Genomic DNA, 22,596 nt, shown 5'->3' with positions numbered 1-22,596 from the left:
CAACCACCTCCACATCTAGATTAACAGTTTTTCCTTCTACCCCTATAGGTAAATCCTGTAGAATGCCAAAAGGATGAAACCCACGGTCATCAAAGGCCTTTAGAATCGTCGGGGATTGATTTAGCGAAGGAGAACCAAGCGATCTCCAACACTGTATCGACATAATACACGTTGAGGCTCCCTCATCAATCACAGTCCTATAAATAGGTTTGTTTCTGACTAACATTGGGATCTGGAAAGCCATTTGATGAGGTAAGCGTGGTGTACTATTTTCTAGATCGAAAATTATAAGGTTCGAGTCTTGAACGTCAACAACTCCTATAGCCGACAACAGTAATTTACGTTGTGCTGGACATGATTGCAGCACTTCCAAAGCCGACATTGCTGAAGGTGAAACAGCTAAATCTTCAACAATGTTATAGTTATGAGCCACTCTCGCATGTGGATTGAAAGATGACTTTCGAAGTATACCCTTGGCGGGCGGTTTGATTACTAAGTCTGGATTAGGTTTCTCGATCTATAGCGGATCGGAACCGGGAGCTGAGGTTGATGGGTTAGAATGAGAATATTCTGCTTCTTTACCATCAACAGGACTTTTACTTCCATAATTATTTGATTGAGTCGCAATCCTAACATGGGACATCATCAGTATGGGTTCTTCGTTGGCATTTGAGGAAGAACCTATCATCTTACTATCTTGACTTGGAAAAGGATCCTTCAAAACAGCAGGCGTTTGGGAACCTTTGACAATTTTCGCAACCTCTGCTCGATGAGGGCAATCTCTTGTAAAATTTTCTTCATCACAAATGAGACAAGGATAACGAGGTTTGCGTTTCTCATCATTTGATTCCGCTTTTTTTGGTTTCTCTTTCGAATTTTTATTTGTTTTATTTTTCTTCTTCCCTTTCTTCTTACCACCAGATTTTGATTTGGCTGTAGATGACTCTACAACATGAATATCGGCAAAAATTTCCGCGGAAGAATCTCCTGTCGGGGAATCTGGCAAGGTTATGATAGGAGAAGAATTCTTGGAATACTTCTTCTTACTTTTGGTATTAACCGTACCAATCATACCATCAGCGGCATGAGACCCTTAAGGAGCTACAGCGATTTGATTTTGCTTAGGAAGATCTGGGATTTTCTCGTGTAACATACCTGACTGCGTATAAACTAAGTCAAGGTACTGTGCTTGAGCAATTACTTGCTCCTCAGTAACGACTCAAGGTACTGTGTTTGAAATGAACTATCTTTATATGGTTGATTATGCTTATTCTAGATCTGCATACTGACGCAAATAATGTTCTGTCAGTGTTATAGTATGATTTATGTCTGGTACGGCTGCAAAGTTATAAGGAAATATTTTTAGATCTGTACGCGGGTTGACCTTGGAGAAAAAGCGTATACACGCAGGTTGGGTTCATCCAAGTAGCGTGTACATTGTAAAGCTTGATATTTGAAGTTGCAGATGGGTCTGATGGTTATTGCAGAGTTTTGTGTCTGCTCTGTGTTCTGGTGACTGTGTTGTTGACAGAGTTTCAGTGTTTCAGTGTTTCAGTGATTAATGATGCAGGTTGTACTACAAGGTGATTGTCTTATGGATCCAGTATGAAAATGTATGAAACGTGGTCCCGGGTAGATCGTAGGCCGGCACCTACGTACTGGTAAACATATCAGCTAGCACAAGAGCAAGGGGAGTAAAGGTTGGAGCATTCTATAGGTAGGCACCTACGTACTAGTAAATGGATCGGCTAGTACAAGAACTAAGAGGATTGTAGCCCTCTGCAGGTTGTAGCCTGCGTGCTGGTAAAGGACTGCACCAGTACATTGTAAAAGAAGTTTCTTATTAAAGAAGAAAGAGACGAATTGCAGCAGGTGGTTTTCACCCACATTGGGTTTCCACCTTATATCATGGTGTTCATGTGTGTGCCTTATGTGTGATGATCTGTTCTATTATACTGCACCTGTTTACTGTTAATATGGTTAATAATGTTCTGATGCATTTACTGAAGATAAGCTAACTGAATCATAAGATCTCTGGATATACGCTAGTTGCTTTAAACACAGTAGCGTGTACACGCGGGTTCACTTAACTGAAGTAGCGTATATGTTTCTGAGTAAGAAGAAGAAGACATCTCAGAAGATCTATGACAGTGGGAGAGTCGATTGGGGATTAGGTATAAGAAGTTCTTCAGATTCAGAATCATTATCAGGTATGAATGTGTTATCCTCTGATGTTCCTGCTATATTTCCTTGTGAAAGTGATGGAAGTGATAGTGAAACTACTGAACATGCTTTTATGGGTGAGCAAGAAAAGTATCAAATAGAGGCAGTATTTAGAAGTCTTACAGACAAAGTTAAAGATCAACAAGATCTATTGAACAAAAGGGAATGTGCTTTCAAAGAAGAAGTTACCAAACTAAAAGCTCAATCAGAGGAAGGAAACAAGGTAAGAAAGTTACTCAAGGACAAGGAAAATCAATGTCAAAAGTTGCAGGGTGAAGTGACATCATTAAGAGATGAAGTCAATGAAAGAAACACAACCATCAAGAAACTCAAAGATAGATCCAGCTACTATGAAAATCTTGAAGCTACAATCCTCTCACTAAAGGGAGATCTTGAAGAATCAAGGAAGCAGAATGAAGATCTACATCAAGCAATTGAAAAACAAGAAAATGAAGTCATCAGCTTAAAATCCCAGCTGGAATGTGCTTTCCGAGTTCGTCAAATGCAGCAGGATCTGAATGAAGAACAAGAAAAGGAGATTCTCAAACTAAGGGAGAAAATGGAAGAAGGAAGAAAAGCTGAAGAAAATTGGAAAAAGCAATCTCTTGAAAAGGAAGAACAGCTTCAGGTTGAGGTAAATATCTTGAAAGGTAAAATAGAAGAAAAGGATAAGATGTTACGATTTCAAGATAGCTCCAAAGTCTTGGATGATATTCTTAGTAGTCAAAGGTCTCCTGCTATCAAGACTGGTCTTTGTTTTCATGGATCTTTTGAAGGTGAATCTAGTTCACAAGGTGAGGCAAGGAACTCTAAAGAGAAATCTAAAATGATCAACAAGAAGATGAAAGGTCAACCCCATCAACAATCAAGGAAAGAGACTCCTCAAAGAAAATCTTTTACTCCTCCTATGAATAATGTTGAATGTTATGTATGTCATAATCTTGGACATGTTGCAGCTAGATGTGGAAGAAGAAGGGTTCAAGACCATCGTGTAGAAAGATCATCACATTCAAGGTACTTTAATGGATATTGTTTTTCTTGCAATATGTTTGATCACAAAGCTGTTGATTGCTACAGGAGGAATATGAAACATGTAAGATGTTATGCATGTAACAAGCTTGGACATATAGCAAAGGAATGCAGGAACAAAGGACAGACATCACACCAAAAGGAGAAAACCTCATCACACTTGAAGATATGGAGGAAGAAGGAAGTACAGTCAGCACAATGTACTGAGACACAGCACAGCACAGACATATCAGACTCAGGGGGAGCTGAAAGTGTAAAACTTCAGTGTTCTGAATCTCATTCGCAAGTTCCTTAAAGGGAAGTCGCGTATATACGCGAGTTAGACACTGCAAAGTCGCGTATATGTCAGTCTGAGGAAAAGCAGTGGGGACAGGATCAGAAAAAGGATCTGATATGATTCAGTCTATTATTTGCTCTATTGGTTACAGTCTGCTGAGGATGTGTGGAAATGTTTCGTTACTTGTATGATGTCTAGAAGTGTTTTGATCCTAACTTGAGGATGATGATGTTTTGATGCTTATTGCTGATATATGCATGATCAGATCTAACAGATGGCACTGGTTGAGGGGGAGCATATGCCTTTAGTAATTCATTATTGGCATTATGGTTAATAATCCTTGGTGATGATTCTTATATGGCTAAATGATATATCTTACTATGATGTGGTTGTGAGTTGTCTATGATAAACTCTCATATGATTCTTGAAGTTACATAGAAGATGTTCAGATCAGATTTATGGTTGATTCTTTGATGATGCATATATGGTGCTTACATGGTGATCTTCATAAGGACAAGGAGAAGTACAAAGCTTGAATACACATCTTCCTCACTTAATGATGAGTCACTTATATACTGTTGTTGTCATATGCATAAAGATCATACAGTTATGATGCAGGCACTCATGTGGATAAGGATTGTTGCTGATGATGATATCAAGAAGCTTTTTCAAAAGAGTTTGAGCTCAAGATACATAGTGCTGATACATGGATGACTCCTCAAAGTCACTTTGTTGGAGACATGATGATGAGTTCGTGTCTATATGATGATAGGTTTATACTTACATATGTTGGTTGATGTAGATGTTCCCAAGTAATGATACTTGAATCATGTAGATCTTGACGTTGATGAAATGGCTATGGTGGTTTCACATGTAATGTGAATGATTTCATGATGATGTTTAAAAGGAGGAGTTGACATCTATGTTCAGACATACCTTGCTGCAGGACATTTACAGGTTGCTGATATGAAAATAGCTGTACGCGAGTTCCATAAGGCCTATCCGCGTATATACGATTGTTTATGTGGATGCAGACGCGTATATGGAGTTTTTGAAGGAAATCAGCAGGGACAGATGTTGGTTGCAGAAAGTCTGATATGGGTCTGACAGAGATCATCTGGCACAGGTTCAGGGGGAGCAGATAATCTTCCAATGATGCATTGTTGGCATTATCTTAAAGCTTTTGGTTCTGGTTCACATTTGTTGTTGGTTTCAGGTGGAACAAAGGCGAAAGGAGAACAGAAGGATCTCTTGGTTGCTGATCTAAATGGTGATTATCAGATGTTGCTGGTGACTTTCATAAGTCTTGGTCTAGTTCTTTCATCTCTATGTCATATATCTCTTTTGTGGTATCTCTTTCATGGTGTCAAGGTCATGTAACGGCCTATTTTGGTTTCCCCACTATGCCTGGGATGATTGATGCAATATGATTGGTTGTCATATGTAAAATTTTGATGTATCCCCACTTGGTTGGGTGGATGAGTCAATTTTTGTATATCCTCACTTAGTTGAGAAATGGATGTATGTATGAGTCTTTGGTGATAGGAAGGTCTTTTATGATATATAGAGTCATGTTCTTCTTGAAGAACATCTTTTGCAGATCTTGCCTACAGTCAGGAAGAGCATGAACAGCACACTTCAGCAGTACAGAGATTCAGCATGTACTCAGAGGGAGCATGGACAGATTGGTACACCTTGGCATATACAAAGGGGGAGATTATTCAGAGATTTCAGCAGGTACTCAGGGGGAGTATGGACAGTGGAATGATTCAGCAAAGGAAGAGAATATCTTGGTCCACCCTTTGCCCTTGATGTCAAAGGGGGAGAGTGATTTGGTGTTGTTGCCATCAAGTCCAAAGGGGGAGATTGTTGGCATTATGATGCATATGTTGTACTTGATGGCAACCCACTCATAGAAGAACATCTCACTTACATACAACTAGATCAATCTACAGATGTGACTAAATGCATGGGATGTAGGACAGCTCAAAGGAACAAGAAGACCAAGTTCTAAGTGTAACAAGTTAGCTTTGCCATCAAGTCCAAAGGGGGAGATTGTTGGCATTATGAGACAAGTGTTGTCCTTGATGGCAAATCACACTGATGACAAATCATAGTGCAGAAGGATAGCAGCAAGGAATTGATGATCAGTCTACAAGTATGAAGAAAAATATATACACGCTGGTTCACTATATACCAAGTCGCGTATACAAGCAGGTTCACTATATACCAAGTCGCGTATACGCAGGTTCGCTATATACCAAGTCGCATGTACACGCTGGTTGGCTTCAGTAAAAGCGCGTGTATGTGGAAAACTTATCTTTGGTCCACAGCGGTTATTCCTTGGAAGTTGTGCCTATGGTTTTGGACCTTGGTGTCTCGACGGACGTGTTGATCCCTAGTTTTGAAGATGATGGTATTGGATTTCTATGGTTTTGGCTCTTGGTATTGAACAAGGCCTAAGACTATATAAGGATAAGGAAATCATTAGGCAAGTGTATCTGAAATGTCTTGAATATCTGATGAAGTATTAGATCCAATATGCAGGTTATTGGTTGATGATGTATTGCTTGATCTGAGCTAAGGAGAGATCTCATCGGTTGATAGAGAACAAGATCTAAGGAGAGATCGGGATCAAATGGTTTGAAATGAACTATATTTATATGGTTGATTATGCTTATTCTAGATCTGCATACTGACGCAAATAATGTTATGTCAGTGTTATAGTATCATTGATGTCTGGTACGGCTGCAAAGTTATAAGGAAATATTTTTAGATTTGTACGCGGGTTGACCTTGGAGAAAAAGCGTATACACGCAGGTTGGGTTCATCCAAGTAGCGTGTACATTGTAAAGCTTGATATTTGAAGTTGCAGATGGGTCTGATGGTTATTGCAGAGTTCTGTGTCTGCTCTGTGTTCTGGTGACTGTGTTGTTGACAGAGTTTCAGTGTTTCAGTGTTTCAGTGATTAATGATGCAGGTTGTACTACAAGGTGATTGTCTTATGGATCCAGTATGAAAATGTATGAAACGTGGTCCCGGGTAGATCGTAGGCCGGCACCTACGTACTGGTAAACATATCAGCCAGTACAAGAGCAAGGGGAGTAAAGGTTGGAGCATTCTGTAGGTAGGCACCTACGTACTAGTACATGGATCGGCTAGTACAAGAACTAAGAGGATTGTAGCCCTCTGTAGGTTGTAGCCTGCGTTCTGGTAAAGGACTACACCAGTACATTGTAAAAGAAGTTTCTTATTAAAGAAGAAAGAGACGAATTGCAGCAGGTGGTTTTCACCCACATTGGGTTTCCACCTTATATCATGGTGTTCATGTGTGTGCCTTATGTGTGATGATATGTTCTATTATACTGCACCTGTTTACTGTTAATATGGTTAATAATGTTCTGATGCATTTACTGAAGATAAGCTAACTGAATCATAAGATCTCTGGATATACGCTAGTTGCTTTAAACACAGTAGCATGTACACGCGGGTTCACTTAATTGAAGTAGCGTATATGTTTCTGAGTATGAAATTGAAAAGTTTTATCTGATCTGATAATACTGATTCACCCCCCCCCTCTCAGTATTATTTCCAACATTCAGCACAAATTTCAAAAAAAAAAATTGAGCATTTTTGGTCACTTGTGAATTTTTGGGCAAAAAATAGGTTTTCCTCCCCAACAGGTCGCGCGCCGCGTGCGACCTATTTGATGGGCAACTCCATTTCGAGAAAACTCAACATTTTTGGATTTTTCATGCAAAGATACATCTGCTCAGCAATTACCAAGAGATTTCATCAAGTTTTGAGCCTCCAGAAGGTCAAAAAAAAAGCAAAAAATGACTTTCTGCCACCTTTTTGACACACAGGAAGCAGTCTTGGGAGATTGCAATTTTGGAGGGGCAAATGGCCACCAAATTCAGAAATTCCACTTGGGTTGGAAAGTAGACATCCAGAACTTTCCAACAAGACCACTTTTGCCTCATTTGGACACATTGAAGTGCCTCAAAAGCAGCTCCAAAGTAGCGCGACCTGTTCAGGATTAGGGCGCGACCTGTTGGGCAGTTTTTCACAGAAATCCACCTACAGCTCAGCAAAACGCAGTTTTGACTGGATTTGACTTTTTTGAGTGAATTTTGATCCTCCTTGTTGTAAATGATGTAACTTTATGATATTTTGACACTTATTTATCTCTTCTAGAAGATTCATTCATGTGATAGGCAAAAATTTAATGAATGAATTGGTTTCCTAGTTTATAGAGGCAAGTTGTTTTGACTGCCTAGTTTTTAGTGCTCAGTTTAGAATTGGTTGAAACAGCTCCGAGAACCCTTGAAGGTTTCTTGCTCTCTTTAGCTCCTCACCGCTCATTCCTATCCATTCACTTAATTCAAAGGCATCAGTACAGTCTCCTACCTTGCCCCAAAGAACCCCCTGCAAAAACTGTGTCCAATCCCCGCACCCAAAATTGCCTTTCCCCAACTTTCCACCAAAACCCTAAAAATCCCTTTTTATCAGTTTACTAGCCTAAAATCAATGTTTCCTTATTGGTTATCTCGCCCGTTGAAGATCTCTACCGAGATAGACCGGAGAGAGCCCTCTCCTGCCCCGTAGGGCTAGCTACGAGGCTAAGTGGTTTGATGTTGCCTTGGAGTTTACCTTTCTCAGCCTGAGGTGAAATTTCAAGTGCTAACAGGAGCCATGACTTTCTCCCTAAAAGTATTGACTTTGTCTCTCTGATTTTTTATGGGAGAAGCCAAGGTGAAAAAGTACTTTTCTTGTATAATGAGGGTGTATATATAACAATAGGGGTGATCCTTCACCTCCCTTGTGACTCTTGGACTACCCTCATGACTCTTTCACTTCTCTATGACTTTTCAAATCTTACATGACTCTTCATATTCTGGACATGACTCTTGGACTTGCACTTTATAATACATTTTCCAATATTGAATTTACATAATCCACAAAATGATGTGGCACATGATGGCTCATAACATGACATGACATGACACTGTCGACATGGACTATATGATGATATGGAAATGTCAAGCCACTCTTTATTGTTGCCTTCTTTGATAAATGATGTATCAAATACATCATCTTAGTAAAATATATGCTTTGATCTTTATATCGACCCTCCAAATGTTTGTAAATCAATATGGAGACTTCATGTGGTCCTGATCTTTGATCTTTTATTATATTCTAGTGTTCCTTTGTCTTCTCACCTGAAGATCGTCTTATCTCTTCAGATCCATACGTGGCTTCCAACATGGTCTCCTTCTCCTTTTTCTCCATCATCATCCTGTCATGATAAGATAGAGTACCTGCAACTAAAATCCATTCATGACAAGACAACACCAGTCTGAAAACCCCTAATCTAACATTCTTCATGAAATCACTTGTTAGGGCTAGGATTGGGTGACTAATTGAGTGATTGACTCGGGGATTGTGCAATTCCAAATGCGAAGGCCCGGGATTAAGGCTAGAGACTACAAAATGTGCAGTTCAAAATGGCTAGGGTCAAAGGATTGCATAATTGAGGGGTTCAATATCTCAAGGATGTGGCTTGAGGATTTGAGTTACCCAATGCACAGTTATGGAGGGACATAAGCCAAGGGATTGCATAGTTACGCAGTTCAAGAGATCAAGGTTGAGCCTTGATGCTTGATCCTACGCAATGTGTAGTTCTGGAAGGCCAAGGCTAAGTGACTGTGAATTTGAGGGGCTCAAGATGTCAATCTTGAGTCTTGAACGTTTAAGTTTCCCAGTGCATAGTTTTGAAAGTACAAGCTATGTGACTACACAATTGAGGGACTTAGGAACTCAAGGTTGAGGCTTGAGGCTTTGAGTTTCCCAATGCACAGTCCTGGCAAGAGAACAAACTGGGATATTGCGCAGTTTTGGAACTCAAGAGGTCAGGATAAGGGCTCGAGCACTAATATTTCCCATTGCACAGTTTTGGGAACATGAGGCTAATGATTGTACAATTGTGCAGTGTAATAGCTCAAGGTTGAGGCTTGAGGACAAAGACTATGCAATGTGTAGTGGAGACTGGATGGAGAGGGGAAATGTGGATTTATGGAGCTTAGGGGTTGGTCTTGATAATTGAGGTTGCGTGGTGTGCAGTTTTAGGAGGAAAGACTACGCATTGCACAATGCCAAGAGGAAAGGTTTCCACTTGTGGACTGAGACTGCGTAGTGTGCAGTTCAAGAGGGTTGGATGAGACTGAGTGGCCAGGTCTGGGAGCTTTCCCATTTTTGACTAAGTGTGGGATTATTAAAATGAAGTTTAACAAGAAGAAGACTTGATCATGATCACTTAATGACACAACAACAGGACAACCAAAACACATGAACAACATATTTTCCTCAATGCGAAAACATTGTGACTGCTCACTCCAAGTGCAACACTAAAGATACACTTTGCGACGACAGTGATGACACTTGTGTGGAAGTGCTTGAAAATTTGGAAATGTGTATAAAAACATGTCAAAATGACTAGAAGGACTCATAAAAAATAAATTTACCCTTTGAAACAACCAAAAAATCTTCTTTACATGATATGCGACACTTTCCATGCCAAAAGATGGCATTTTCTATATGAGAGAAAAAGTGCAAACAACACTTTTGATATGCAAACAACGGTGAAAGTGACACGTGCCAGAGTGAAGGTAACATGAAAATGACACTAATTAAAGTTAAATCAATAAAAAGCAATGGTCAAAAGAATGAAAATGACACTCACAAAAGTGAAGGCGCGCAAAAGCGACAATTTGAAAAACTCACAGAAATAGAAGTACAATTGCAGCCAAATGTGAGATATTGTCGTTGAAAGAATGCATTGACTATTGACATAGGTTGATCATCACACAGACATGGTCTTGATGAATTTTTTATGCTTGTTCAAGCTTGCATGAAATAATTTGCTCATGAACCTATTGTGTATTGAGCATGTGTGAGCAGGTGACTTCAACACTTACAATCCAAGAAGGGAGCTCAAAGACTTAACAAAGCATAACCAACCAAGAAGTGATCACAAGATCCACATTAGGCTCCAAAATTCAAGTGTAGGAAAAATTTTGGAGGGTGTTTGTTGCAACAACAACACTTGGTGACACGCTGGCAGAAATCTAGTTTCTCTACCTTGGTCAATTCTTTCGTGCAGGGTCTAGTTCTTCAAGGAGTATTGAATCATCATGTATATCACTTTGGTTTACCCATTTACCCCATGCATAATATATTCCCCTTTTTTCTTTCTCAGTTGAACACAAACATAGAGTTGACCATATTGCGATGTTTCAAATCAGGAGAAGAGTAATGAAGTTCACAATCTATAGGTATTTAGAGTATATTTTTTCATATTTGGTGTTGCTCTGGTACTAGCATGCATGAAAAGTACTACAGCAGAGTCACTTCAAGAACACAAAAATTTCTCCACTTCCAGCGAGCCTAGACAGTACCCTGACGAAGTTGCTTGCTTCACCTCCCTGCGGAGGAAGCCTTTCTCTTCTTTCACCCTTTATTATTTATTTTCTATAGAATTGTGCATTGGCACTTATTTATTTCATTAGCGGAAGAGGGATCCCAACTTATTGAGAGAATAAGAGGTTGTTCCTTCAGAGAAGCATATATAAAACCTCTGATATTGGTTTGCTCATTTAGATTTTCCCCTTGTCCTTCTCTACTTGATTTGATCAATGCGGAAAACACTAAATCATAAAGAACTGAGTGTATGAATGAGGTTTCCTTAATAGACACGGATATCATGGTTTGACATAAAGCTTTCATTATGAAAGGATTGTATTTTTTGTCAAAACATCATCGACCAAAAGGTGTAACCAATATGGAGAAGAAGGACTGAAGGTTAACCAAATGTTGCAGTGTCACAAAGCCCTTTTCTATTTTTCCACATTGTCTTTGAGCCAAAGGGAGTCTCCTTTATGTGAAGTATTATTCAACAAAACACGAAAGAAGAGAAAAGACACAACAAGAAAACCATAATCAAAAGGAAAAAATAAATGGAGGCTAAACAGAAAACAGCATGCCAGACAAAAGCTAGAAAGCAAATGAAGGACTATGAAAGCGAGTGCAGGATGTGTGTGTAAGGGAAACTAAGATGCAGCTAGACTTACTCCTATCCTAACTAGATAGAAGGTCGGGGTCCTTTTCTAAATGTTTCAAGGCATTCTCGATGCTAGACTTACTCCTATCCTAACCAGATAGAAGGTCGGGGTTTAATATTATTCCCAATTAGACCTCATAATGTTTGGTGTAGGATTCCCATCCGGTCATACAGTCCAACCACCGTTGGAAAGGTTTCACGTATATCCCTTGGTTACAATCAAACACAAGAGAACACAACACCTCTTTGGGCCAGCAAGAATGTGAGCTTTGTGAGACACCCAATGTAAGGTGTATGAGGGGGACTTCCACAGTTGGTGAGGAAAATGAGCCATCGGTTAAAAAAGTAATAGTACTATCCTAAAGGGTGACTCAGGAAGGAAGAGAAAGGCTTGTTGATTACCTGTAGATTATCTAACATAATAAACAACAATCATTAAAGCATAACAACACTCATTCAATAATAACCATAACCAAGCAATGAATTAGTTCATTAACTTAGTATGTGATTAAAGCAACATATACCATAAACATAACAAGAATAGTCCTACTACATCTATGATACATGCATGAAGAAGTGTCGACTCATAGAACTTCTTATTAAGAAATTAAAGATCCCAAGTACATTGTTACATAGGCGAAACACTATATCCAATAGTGGAACATGAAGCCACAACTTGCTTCTCCAAAGAATGATCTATCTCTTATGTACTACAAGAGAAGCCAAGGCAAGACCTCTAGAATCCAAGCCTTTTGCTTGAGTTATGAGGAGTTATTTATAACAAAAACAATGACCTTTGAGCTTCCTCATGACTCTTCAACTTCTATGATTGTTCATATTCTATACATGACTTATTACATTCCATATGTGGCTATTCACATCCCACATGTGTCCCTTGGACTTCATTACATACGATTTATTACATAAGACAAATTACACATGAGATGGTGGCTATATAAGACAAAATTGATAATGGGACAAAGGCTCATCAAATTGAAATTCATTTTCTTCCTCATTGTTACAAGTCTATTTGAGCACATCACTCCCAACATTCAGTTCAATACTTTTAGGTCTCATCAAACCCTAATTTAGTTGTTACATGCCCTAGACAAGTCAACTCACTGAATGCCTCCTTCTCTGAAAGTTTCCTGGCTTGAAGCCTTCCTGAAATGCCTCCTTGGGACACCAACGTAGCATAAGCCTTGAAACAGTGCGTTGCAGAGCAGGCAGGCCCACTGTGGCCTGCACTGCAATGCACTTAGGCCCTCTTTAGCCTGCGCTGGGTGAGATTGAGCAAAATTTTCATAGGGTTCTGGGAATATTCCTTGATTCTAGGTGATTCTAGAAGGATCCCATCTCTTATCTCCTCATATGAACTCAAAATTGGATAGGCTAAGGATCCATTAACCTCCTATCCTCTCATCCCTTGCTCCATGGAAACTAACTCCAAGTTTGGAAGGCCATTCAATACCCTCATTTATGACAAAACCACCTCCATTTCCTATAAATTGAGCACTCACCATAGTGATCAAGGGGCTAGAATATGAAGTTTGTAAGAAAATTTTGCTGGTTTGAGAAATGAGTTTATGTTAAGAAATGTTATGCTGCTAAAGTAGTGGGCTTTTGATATGGCAAGGATTGGACTGAAGCTGGAGGAGTGGCACATGATCGAATTGTATTGGGTGATACTCTTCCTTCTACATTAATAAAAAGATTATTCCTGTTCCCATATGATTGTTCATATCTGTGATCATTATGTGTTTCAATGTCTTCAATTCCATTGTTTTATAGTAGATAGAACATGTATGCTTTGATCATTTCTTGTTTCTGTTTCTCTTGATACAGGTACCTTTTGAGCGGATTAAGTTCAAGTGGGAGCAACGGGAGCGATTCAAAAGAGATCTAGGAAGTGTAAGGCTATAAGTAAGTTCCTCCATCTCATCTATATTCTATAAGAAAACTTAAACTACTTTCTTTCTATTGTTCTAGGTGTAGTCACCCACCTAGGGAAAATGTGTTTATCTGTAGATGCAAATTCCATATAACAAATTGGCGACCATACTGGGGAAGGATCCCTCATTCTTGGTGGCTTGTCCTCATCATATTACACCCTAGTAGACTTTGATTGACTCTGTTGATCTTATTTCAGTCTTTTCGAAGTGTTTTTAGTCAAAAATTGTGCTTTAATGTCTCTTCAATTGACTCTCTGGCACAAGCGCAGTGTTTGTCTTGACACGGTGCACTACAGAGCAGCCCCTACCTTAGAGACAGTGCATTGTAGCACATTGTCTCCCACTCTGGCCTACGCTAATTCATCTTAGGCTAAAAAACCCACCTTTGGTCTGATTTTTCCAAAGTTTCTTCTCTTGTTGTTTGATGAAAGATCAATGATTCTTGTGGTTCTGAAATCAAGTTCTATTTCTCCTCCTAGCCCTACTTTGACCTTGATTGTTTAGTGTTTCTTAAATGATTTATTTATCATTATCAATTAATTTTCAAAGTTAGCTTATAGTCGATTAATCTTTTCTAAAAAGGAAGTGTCATAAAGTCTTCATTTCTTTCAAAAGGAACTGTCGTAAAGTCTTCGTTTCTTGCAAAAAGATTGAATGACTGCATGTGCATTTAGTTTCCTTTTATTCATCTAAACATTAAGGGAATTGAAAAGAAAAACTTGCATTATGCATTTAGAGGTTTGTGTGTGCTTATAGGAATAGTATAGGGAAATTGCATTAGATGTGCTCTTTGCTCTTTGATTAAACATTATGATTGCTCTATCCCTTGTAGTTAAGGTTTTCATTGTTCAAAATCAAATGAAAAGAATGTTTCTCATTATAGTTTCATTCTAGGAATTTCAAAGACATCACGCAGTGAACCTGAAAGACAAACTCTTAATCAAGATCAACTTAAAAGTTATCTCAATTAACCTAATGGAGCATTGTCACCTAACGAATAACATTTAGAGGTTCTAGGCTAGAGACGTGTTCTGGCATCATAAAACATAACAGTTATCGTTAATTGTCTACGATACATTCCGAGTGTGATACCTCATTCCACGTACGTAAGTATATCATAGCTCGTCCACGTACCTTCGGGTATATAGGGCGGTGTTATAGTATGAAAAGTATAAAGGAATGCTCTCATTGTGCGGTTTCGCATTAGATAGCACTAACACGAATTGGGCCTCCATGTACTTTCGGGTATATTTGGGAGGACTACATTAGGTTTCTATCCATCCATAAGTAACCGAGTCAGCCGCCTTGTATACTGTGATACACTGAAAACAACATTCGGGGAGATTTCCTGCGCATATGTTAAGTCCTTGGTTTATTGAGGAAGTATATTGCAGTTCACAGTTACTTGGTAATCATTTTGCCTAGATTATACCTCTTTTGTTTTGTTATGTTATTTTGATTAAAATAAAATTAATTGACCGTGGATAACATCCTCCACATCACTCCTTAGTTGACCTTAGGTTGAAACATATGGCAACAACTTCGGAGTCCACCGATCAAGGAATTCCTTTTGATGAGAATCCTAGTCCTTTTCCTCCTTCCAGAAATATTGGTGCTCCTTATATGGCTACATTGTCCCTTCCGAGACTTACCATCGGTTTTCCAATATGGTTTTTCTTAACCTCCTTGGCCCCATGACCGAATATTCCTACAACTAGACAAAATCAACCTCCAGTTGATCCTAAAGTTGACCCTTTGCCTTCTTCATCGGTTGTTTCTTCCTCCCCTTCTTCCTCTCGCCTGGTGAAAGTATTGGTATTAGTAACCAAGTGGCTAAGAAGAATAACAAAGAGAAGAAGAAGAAGATGATGAAGAAGAAAATTCAGCAGGGGGCAACCAAGCAACCATTGCTTTGAATGCAACTTCTGATGAGAAACCATCTGATAAGCCTCACAAACTTTGATATCCTTGCAAACTTTATACGCGAGACCATCTTCTACGAAATTGTTCTTGTATTCCTCAGATCTTAGAAGAATGGTCTTCTCATTCACATCATCCTGTGTCATCAACTTCTGGAGATCATGCTGGTGATACACCATCAACTAGTGGTAGTAAAGTTCATGGAAAGAAGGGTAAAGTTAAGTTTCCTTGTAGGTTATGTGAAGGGAATCACACCATTCACCTTTGTCCCTATTTGGATGAAGCCAAAAAAGTGTTGGATAACCATCCTACTTCTCTGCAGCGACTTCCATCTGGTTACAGGAGACTCTCCCTTAATCCTTCACTAGTTGATGAATTGACTGACCCAAATCAACCGTCGGTCAAACCCACTCTCTCTGAATGTGAATCCCATGAGTCTATACCTGACCAATCACAGGTCAAGGAAACAGTTGACCCGATTTCACCTTCAGTTAATTGTACCTTTCCTGTAGAGAGTGAGTATGATACCACTCGGGTTCTTTTTGTTTCTTCAGATTCTAATGAGCTTGGAGGCAACCCTCATGTTCCATCAAGACAAGGGGAAAATCCTTCGGTTCTCATAACTCAAGGGGGTAATTCTCTCATTCTTACGATACCCCCTCCAAGTAGTCTGGTCACTTCCTTTGATTGGAATCGACTGGCAGGATGTCATCTTCCTTCGTATGTGCCTTTCCAGATCATAGTACAGGTTTGTAATATGATTGTACCCCGCACTATTATAGATGAAGGGGCATCTGTGAGTATCCTTTCCTCCACTGCTTGGCAGGCACTCGGTTCGCCTCCACTTGTGCCTGTTACCTAGAACCTATTGGCTTTTAACAGAGGAACCAGTCAACCATTAAGGATCCTTCCTCAATTTCCTATTACTTTGGGAGGGAAAATTATTTATCTCAATATGATGGTAGTCCCAGGCCCTTTAGATTACAATTTACTTCTTGGGTGCGAATATGTTTATGACATGGGAGCTATTGTTTCAACACTCTTTCGAGTGATGTGTTTCCCGCATGAAGGCATAATTGTCACCGTTGACCAGATTTCATTTCCTGGTCCAAATATGACTTCCAGTCAACCATCTTTCGTAAATGGTCCTTTTGTCCCAATGGTATCTTCCCCACCACAGGTAAATTATGTGGCAACCCGTTCCATGCCTACATCAGCTGACGATCAATTCATTGATGTTGTGCATTATGTACTGGGGGCATTGGAACCAGATCTCTCTAATGGATTCCTTGCTATGTAAACCTTACAGAGCATTGTTCTCCCATCTGATGAGAACCTCTTGGAAGTCATAACCTCTAATGGGTCGTGATCAAGGAATATGAGGATAGTTCTTTTACTGTGTCAACCTCATTAAAAAATGAAATAGGTCCACGAGCATAGTTCCTGGTCTTGTGTCAAGCTTGTTAAAAAATGAAACAATGGTATGAGGATAGTTCCTGGTCTTGTGTAAACCTCATTAAAAAATGAAACAAAGGGTATGAGGATAGTTCTTGGTCTTGTGTCAACCTCGTTAAAAAATGAAACAAACGGTTTGAGCATAGTTCCTTGTCTTGTGTCAAGTTCATTAAAAAATGAAACAAGGAATATGAGGATAGTTCTTTTACTATGTCAACCTCATTAAAAATGAAATAGATCTATGAGGATAGTTCCTTGTCTTGTGTCAAGCTCATTAAAAAATGAAACAAGGAATATGAGGATAGTTCTTTTACTGTGTCAACCTCATTAAAAAATGAAACAGGTCCCAGAGCATAGTTCCTTGTCTTGTGTCAAGCTCATTAAAAAATGAAACAAGGAATCTAAGCAAGGTTCCTTGTCTTGTGTCAAGCTCATTAAAAAATGAAACAAGGTCCCCTGGAGCAAAGTCCAATTCGAGTCTTTGATTAGATATCATAAAATCCCAGTTGATTCTTTCACTTGATCTCGTAAATGGACCTTCATTCCATCCACCTGATAGCCATGAGTAGTCTACTTAGGTGAATGTAATGAAGCTTAGGGGGCATGCACCTAAAATCGAGTCATCATGCTGGGGGCATAAACCAATCTCAAGCACAGTTTTTCATTTCAAGCTTGTGTAAACATGAAACTGAATCCAAGAATAGTTCCCTTTGGTTCAAGCTTGTGTAAAAATGAACCCATCTCCATTTTAACCCTCTTGATTACCATTCTATTAGCCTCTTCTGTCAGATGAGCCTTGTTTTTTCTCCTTCCATCATCACTATCTACTTGTCCGATCATACGCTTTCACTTGGTTGTTTTACCCTTTTTGACGAACAGTTGCAATGAGCAGTCTTATTAGCCAGCCTCTTCACATAAACCAACATGTTTTTAGAAGTTCCAACATCACCGGAACCAGTTCCTATCCTAGACACCACTCGTTCCTCTAAGTGGATTCCTCTTTAAGCTCTTTTCAGACTCTCAAAATATGAAAAGATTGTCGAGCGCTTGTCCTTTTCAGCTCGTAAATGGATTGAAAATGACATCCACTCAGTATAAGTTTAACCCTTTTCCGAACTAAGATAGATTATTTATGAAAAAGGAATGTGTTGATCAAACATGGTCAATAGGTTCTCTCTCGTATTATTTTATGCTTTTTCCAACTTGAGAGACAAATATACAAAAAAGAACTTGTGGAGTTTCCTTTTTTTCCCTTTTCAAACTCTCTAAACATGAAAAGGATCGAGTTCTCATTGTCGTTAAACTCGTTAAAACATCAAATAGCGACAAACTTGTCCATCATGACAAGACCGAGTTTCACCTTCACTAGGCTCATTAAAACATCACATAGCGATGGATTCACCTGAAGGGTGGAATTATACTACAAGCATATGTTATCCTCCTCAAGCTTGTTAAAAAATAAATAGGTATTGGTCAGCAATGACTAGGGAAAATGGGAAAAGGGATAAATCACTTTATGGTAGCAAGTTGCTCTTGAACATGACACTTTCACTTCATCTCTGTGACTATTTGGGTTGGGTTATCTGCATGATGGTTATCATACCTATGGTCTATCACACCATCCATCACTTTAGTTTTGGGTCAATGTTGCCAATTCATTCGGTGTCGCCAACATGTTCAAGAGAAGTCACTCAATAAAACTTCATCCTTTGCAATACTCAGTTAATCGTACCTTTCTTGTAGAGAGTGAGTATGATACCACTCAGGTTCTTTTCATTTCTTCAAATTCTAATGAGCTTGGAGGCAAGCCTCTTGTTCCATCAAGACAGGTGGGAAATCCTCTCATTCTCGTAACTCAAGGGGGTAATTCTCCCGTTCTTATGGTACCCCCTCCAAGTAGTCTGGTCACTTCCTTTTATTGGAATAGACTAGCAGGATGTTGTCTTCCTTCTTATGTACCTTTCCAGATCATAATACAGGTCTCTAATATGATTGTACCCAACACTATTATAGATGAAGGGGCATCTGTGAGTATCCTTTCCTCCACTGCTTGGCAGGCACTCGGTTCACCTCCACTTGTGCCTGTTACTCAGAATCTATTGGCTTTTAACAGAGGAAATAATCAACCATTAGGGATCCTTCCTCATTTGCCTATTACTTTGGGAGAGAAAATTGTTTATCTTAATGTGATGGTAGTCTTAGGCCCTTTACATTACAATTTACTTCTTGGGCGTGACTATGTTTATGACATGGGAGCTATTGTTTCAACACTCTTTCGAGTGATGTGTTTCCCACATGAAGGCAAAATTGTCATAGTTGACCAGCTTTCATTTCCTCGTCCAAATATGGCTTCCAGTCAACCATCTTCCCTAAATGGTCCTTTTGTCCCAATGGTATCTTCCCCGCCACGGGTCAATTATGTGGCAACCCGTTCCATGCCTACATCAACTGACGATCAATTCCGTGATGTTGTGCATTATGTACTAGGGGCATTGGAACCAGATCTCTCTAATGGATTTCTTGCTATGTATCCCTTCCAGGGAATTGTTATCCCATATGATGAGAACCTCTTGGAAGTCATGACTTCTAATGGGTTGTGATCAAGGAATATGAGGATAGTTCTTTTACTATGTCAACCTCATTAAAAAATGAAACAGGTCTATCAGCATAGTTCCTGGTCTTGTGTCAAGCTCATTAAAAAATGAAACAAGGGTATGAGGATAGTTCCTAGTCTTGTGTCAACCTCGTTAAAATAAGAAACAAAGGGTATGAGGATAGTTCCTGGTCTTGTGTCAACCTCGTTAAAAATGAAACAGATGGTTTGAGCATAGTTCCTTGTCTTGTGTCAAGCTCGTTAAAAAATGAAACAAGGAATATGAGGATAGTCTTTTACTGTGTCAACCTCATTAAAAAATCAAACAACTCTATGAGGATAGTTCCTTGTCTTGTGTCAAGCTCGTCAAAAAAATGAAACAAGGAATATGAGGATAGTTCTTTTACTATGTCAACCTCATTAAAAAATGAAACAGGGCCTAGAGCATAGCTCCTTGTCTTTTGTCAAGTTCATTAAAAAATGAAACAAGGAATCTGAGCAGAGTTCCTTGTCTTGTGTCAAGCTCATTAAAAAAGGAAACAAGGTCCCCTGGTGCAAAGTCCAATTTGAGTCTTCGATTAGATCTTGTAAAATCCCAGTCGAATGTTTCACTTAATCTCGTAAATGAACCTTCATTCCATCCACTTGATAGCCACGAGTAGTCTACTTAGGTGAATGTAATGAAGATTGGGGGGCATGCACCTAGAATCGAGTCAGCATGTTGGGGGCATGTAAACCAATCTCAAGCACAGTTTTTCATTTCAAGCTTATGTAAACATGAAACTAAATCCAAGCATAGTTCCCTATGGTTCAAGCTAGTGTAAAACTGAACCCATCTCCATTTTAACCCTCTTGATAGCCATTCTATCAGCCTCTTCCGTCAGATGAGCCTTGGTTTTTCTCCTTCCATCATCACTATCTACTTGGCCGATCATACACTTTCACTTGGTTGTTTTACCCTTTTTGAGGAACAATTACAATGAGTGGTCTTATTAGCCAACCTCTTCACATAAATCAACATGTTTTGAGAAGTTCCAACATCACCGGAACCAGTTGCTATCCTAGACACCACTCGTTCCTCTAAGTTGAGTCCTCTTTAAGCTATTTTTAGACTCTCAAATATGAAAATATTGTCGAGCGCTTGTCCTTTTCAGCTCGTAAATGGATTGGAAACGACATCTACTTAGTATAAGTTTAACCCTTTTCTAGACTGAGATAGATTATTTATGAAAAAGGAATACGTTGATCGAACATGGTCAATAGGTTCTCTCTCGTATTATTTTACACTTTTTTGGACTTGAGAGACAAATTTACGAAAAAGAACTTGTGGAGTTTCACTTTTGTCCCTTTTCAAACTCTCTAAACATGAAAAGGACCGAGTTCTCATTTTCATTAAACTCGTTAAAACATCAAATAGCGACAAACTTGTCCATCATGACAAGACTGAGCTTCACCTTTGCTAGGCTCATTAAAACATGACATAGCGATGGATTCACCTGAAGGGTGGAAGTATACTACAAGCATATGTTATCCTCCTCAAGCTTGTTAAAAAATAAAGAGGTATTGGTCAGAAATGACTGGGGGAAATGGGAAAAGGGATAAATCACTTTATGATATCAATTCGCTCTTGAACATGACACTTTCACTTCATCTCTATGACTATTTGGGTTGGGTTATCTACTTGATGGTTATCATACATATGGTCTATCACACCATCCAACAATTTGGTTTTGAGCCAATGCTTCCAATTCATTAAGTGTCGTCGACATGTTCAAGAGAAGTCACTCAGTAAAACTTCATCCTTTGCAATACTTGTAAACCTTCTTTTTCATGACCACCATTCCTAAACCTTGTGTCATCAGTCAAATTCTGTCTTCAAAATCATTACACTCGTTTCGTGTCGTTGATGTGGGATACATCAAGGCCCTCCTGCAACGAGTCACTTCTTGTCAACATTAGCACATTATCCAAGAAGTTGACTTAGAAACACCCTTCCAGTACCTTGAGGCTTGCATACATCAATGGAAATTTGCTCGCTTTTGGTGATAGGTTGACATCACTAGCCTTGGACGAAAGACTTTGTATGGTGTTCGACATCAAAACATTTATTCACACCATGAAAAATGTACTGCAGTACCTTGAGAATCATTATCATTATCGATGATATCTCTCGCATCTGTTAATAGCTTACATCTGGCTGGTAATTAGACAGTGTCTTCCCATGTTCGACTTCATATCACATATTCACATGGTTAGACTCATACTTGAGTGAACGATTAGATGAGATAGAAGACCCCGGATCTAGTTTCATCCATCCTGGCTGTGATTTCAAGAAAGTACTAAATCATTTGTACGATGGATTTACACTGATGGTCATCCCATCATGGGTCTATATCTGTAGATGACTATCTATGTACATGTAATGAAAGTTTATATGCTGAGTATGGGTATGCCTTCCCTCAGTAATTCATGAAAAATACAAAATATCATGATGTTATGTATTGTAATAAATGCAGGTCACCGCCCGCTTTAGTTCCTCTCCGTCACATCGTAAAGCATATTAGTCGATATTATCATTTTCGACTTCATGCTTTAAGGGGAAAATGTTACAGGTCTATTTGGGCACATCACTCCTGACATCTAGATCAGTACTTTTAAGGCGCATCAAAGCCTGATTCAGTTGTTACATGCCCTAGACAAGTCAACTCATTGAATGCCTCCTTCTCTAAAAGTTTCATGGCCTGAAGCCTTCCTTAAATGCCTCCTTGGGACACCAGTGCAACCCAAGCCTTGAGATAGTGTGCTGCAGAGCAGGCAAGCCCACTGTGGCCTGCACTGCAGTGCACTTAGGCCCTCTTTAGACTGCACTAGTAGAGATAGAGCAAAATTTGCATAGGTTTCTGAGAATATTCCTTGATTTTAGATGATTCTAGAAGGATCCCATCTCTTGTCTCCTCCTATGAGCTCGAAATTGGATAGGTTAAGGATCCATTAACCTCCTATCCTCTCATCTCTTGCTCCATGGAAA

This window comes from Pinus tabuliformis, chromosome 6 (assembly GCF_031772625.1).
Source record: "Pinus tabuliformis cultivar Carrire ecotype Pingquan chromosome 6, CPIR1, whole genome shotgun sequence".
NCBI classification, from domain to species: domain Eukaryota; kingdom Viridiplantae; phylum Streptophyta; class Pinopsida; order Pinales; family Pinaceae; genus Pinus; species Pinus tabuliformis.
The sequence above is the reverse complement of the archived record's forward strand: the minus strand, read 5'-3'. Positions refer to the sequence as shown.